Source organism: Pediculus humanus, genomic scaffold, assembly GCF_000006295.1.
Source record: "Pediculus humanus corporis 1103172107869 genomic scaffold, whole genome shotgun sequence".
NCBI classification, from domain to species: domain Eukaryota; kingdom Metazoa; phylum Arthropoda; class Insecta; order Psocodea; family Pediculidae; genus Pediculus; species Pediculus humanus.
In genome coordinates this window covers 23,050-27,201 of record NW_002987447.1, presented here as the reverse complement: position 1 = coordinate 27,201, position 4,152 = coordinate 23,050, and positions in this window count along the sequence as shown.

Here is a 4,152-nt window from a genome sequence, read left to right as displayed (position 1 = left end):
AACAGACAAAAAAAAAAAAAATTATTTTTCGTTACGACTTCATCGTACTTAATAAGTAATGGTGGTAAATTCATCATCGTTTAAAAAAATTCCTAATTTTCCAGTTTTTTTCCCCCCAAAATAAAAATTTATGTATATTTTTTTTTACTTAGATTAAATCGCATCCGATATAAATAATTAATTTTATTAAAATAAACGCAACACATTTAAATTTTTTTTAAAGTATTTATTTATATAAAAATGGCGGTCAAAAAAAAAAAAAAGTTTTATAAATCGTTTATCCAAACCATTAAAAATTTTTATTAAAAAAAAAAAAAAAAAATAAAAAGGTAATACGTGATTTTTTGTTTATGAATGAATACGTTATGAAAATTTCAAATCATTCTTCTTATTTTTTCTAGAATAAATTTAAACGTATCATTTAATTATTAATAAAAAAAATTTTTTTAAACAATACCCGTAAAGTTTCAAATTTTATTATAAAAATTTTAATAAATATGCTTTCTAAATAAAAACTTTCCTATAATAATAATATATATTATTAAAAGTAAAAAGAAAAAATCTCGGGATGAAAAGTAACCACACATAATAATAATATTATTATTATTATTATTATTAAATAATTATTTTAATGTAAAATAATAAACTTGATGTCACATTAACTAATCGATAAATTATTTATTTATTTATCAATTGTTGTATTATTATTAATTTAACGGTTACATTTAAAAAAAAAAAAATGTTGCTTTTTTTAATAATAATAATAATAATAATAATAATAATAATAATAATAATAATAATAATAATAACCTTTCATTGTCATCCTAACCGACATTAATAATAATAAAATTTTATTAAATGATTTTAAAACAATTAATACATTATTTACTATTCCATTATTAATGCTTATTTACCTTCGTAACAAAAAAAAAAAAAAATTTTATTATTAAACCTTGAATTATTTAAATAAATAAATAAAATAATACTATCGATAAAAATTTATTTAAAATGAAAATATCGTTAATAAATTTATTTATTTATTTATTTATAAAAAAAATGAAAAAGATAATAAATAACAAAAAAAAATAAATTAAAAATTTTTTTTAACGGGAGGAAAAAATGTTAATTTTTTTATCGTGATTATTATTATTATTATTATTATTATTATTATTATTATTATTATTATTATTATTATTATTATTATTATTAAAAATAAAAAAATGTTATTTTATTTACGTTAATAATTTTTTTTTTTACACGACACGTACGTTTTAAATAGAAAAAAAAAAAAAAAAAAAAAAACAGGTAAGTACAGTTCGTTTTTTTTAAAAATATTTAACGCCCAATCAGGAAAAAAAAAGGTGAAATTTAAAAAATTCAAAATAAAAAAAAAATGTAAACAAACAAACAAACAACAACAACAACAACAACAAATTTTTTTTTCCGGTTTTATGCTCAAGGAGAGAGAAAGAGAGAGAGAGAGAGAGAGAGAAACAAAAACAATTTATTTACCCTTATTTTTACAAATAGTTTAAATGGCTCAAAATTTTTCATCCGTTAATTAAAAAAAAAAAAAAAAAAATAATTTTTTAAACTATTTAAATAAATTTTTAACAGGAGCCAGCAAAAAAATAAAAAAAAAAAAAAATTTTGCAAAAAATAATATATCCGCGTAGGTATACAGGTAGTAAACAACTTGGGGGGGCAGTGAAAGTAGAATAGAAAGAAGATTGAACAACATACAAAACATCCGAAAAAAAAAAAAGAAAATTTGAAGAAAAAAAAAAAAAAAAAACATAATAAATAAACTCAAACGTACATATATATATTCGCGTGAAGATATCTCAAACCTGTTTGAATTAAAACGGTCAAGTTAAAAAAAAATCAAATTAAAACTTTATGGCACATATTTGATAGTTCGATGAACTTGTACTTCTTCTTCTTCTTCTTCATCTTATTCTTCTTTGAAGAATAAAAAAAACTCAAATATTTTTTTTTTTTTTTATCGGTTAAATTAAAAAATTATTATTATTATTATTATTGATAGAAAAAAAAATTTTTTTTACTACTCGTATCTATTTTTTTATTATTATTTTTAATTAAATAAATAAATATTATCGCGTTTTCTTTTTCCCAGCTTCCCATCTGACACATTAAACCATAATAAAAATTTTTTTTTTTTTTTTTTTTTTTTAAAAACTTCCTCTTAAACTCTTTTTTTAAATGCCTTCCAGGAATAGGTACTATTATTATTATTATTATTATTATTATTATTATTATTATTATTATTATTATTATTATTAATTTCATATTCGAAATCGTGCATTAATTTTTTAAAAATAAAAAAATTAAAAATTTATTTTTCTTACCTTTTTTTTTATGTGATGAGTATTCCACCATTATTGACCTTGTTTTTTTTTTTTTTTGTTGAAAATAACCGTTTTTCCAAATTCCAGTAAAGTTTTTTTTAGGTGAATCCCTGAAATTAAAAAAAAGAAATTTCTAGAAAAATATCAGAATATTATTATTATTATTATTATTACGTGGATTTCCCAAAAAAAAAAAAGAAAAATGAAAGTAAAATTAAAACAAATAAATTAATAATTATTTATTATTTAAAATTTTATGGGGGGGAGGGGGAAAGAAAAATGTGTCATTTTATTTCATGGTAATTATTAATAGATAATAATAATAATAATAATAATAATAATAATAATGATTGAAGGATTAATAATTTCCAACGGTCATTTTTTTTTTAAATTAACAGATTTTGACAAAACACACACAACCGCTAACAATTTAATTTAAAATTTTTTTTTTTTCCTTCATCCCATGTACGTTTCCGCCATTAAACCGGAAGTTGAAACTTTTTTGAAGACTATTTAATTACTAAACCTTTTCCTTTATAACGATCGATATTAATTATTAAGGAAAATTTTTTTTTCCAAATGATTTTCTAATTTTTTTTTCTTACAATAAATAAATTATGTGAATTAAAAATATAATAATAATAATTTGTTGTTTTCACTTTGTTGTTATACATAATATTATTACATTTTAAATTATGTAAAAAAAAAAATATAAATAAATAAATAAATATTTATTCTCATGGAATTTTTTTTATTTATTTATTTTTACTTTCACATAATCCTAATAATAATAATAATAATAATAACTCTCTAAATTCGAATTACCCACAAATTATTAAATAAATTATATTATTATTATGTAGTGGTAGTACAAATAAAAAATATTACTTTTTTTGCAATTTTATTAAATTTTTAAACACGTTAATAATTATTTATTTATTTACAATGTGTTGAAAGTAAAACATTAAGAAAGTTATCAGTAGTAAAATAAATATAAATAATTTTTTTTTTTTTAACTTCCGGAAACAGTTTATTGATTTTGATTACCGGTCGTGTTGATATTTTTAATTTTTTTTTATAACTGGTTATTATTATTATTAAATTTTCAAATAGTAATATGTGTGATTTTTTTTTTTTTTTTCTTACAGGTACTCTAAACATGCTAAAAAATTTAAAATATTATTTTCAATTAAAAATACAATTATGGGAACAAATAAAATAACATTTTTTTATTTTATTTATTTAACCGAAGCTTATTTAAGTAGCGGTCATTTATCAACGTCCATAACAAGACATCACAAAGGTGATATTTTTACCGCACAAGGTAAATAAATAATAATAATAATAATAATTTTTTTTAAATAAAAAACAACAACAACAAACAAACAAACAAACAAAACAATAAAAATTTTTTACATATATTTTTAAAAAAAAAAACCACAATTCCCACTGGGTCATACTTTCTTTTTTTTTTTTTTTTTATGAATGATTATCAATTATAAACCTAGTTAAATTATTATTATTATTATTATTATTATTATTATTATTATATTCTACTTAAATACTTCTTGCTAAAAGTTGTTCAATAACTTGTAATTTTTTAGGAGAAAAAAACAAAAAACAAAAGCCACCATCTTCAATAATTTATGGTTATTTAAAAAAAAAAAAAAAAAAAATTTTAGAAAACTACTCCAACTAGGTTTATTCAACTCCCAATTTTTTTTTTTTACTGATTTAATAGTATAAAAATAATAATAATAATAATTATTTATATAGGAGAAAA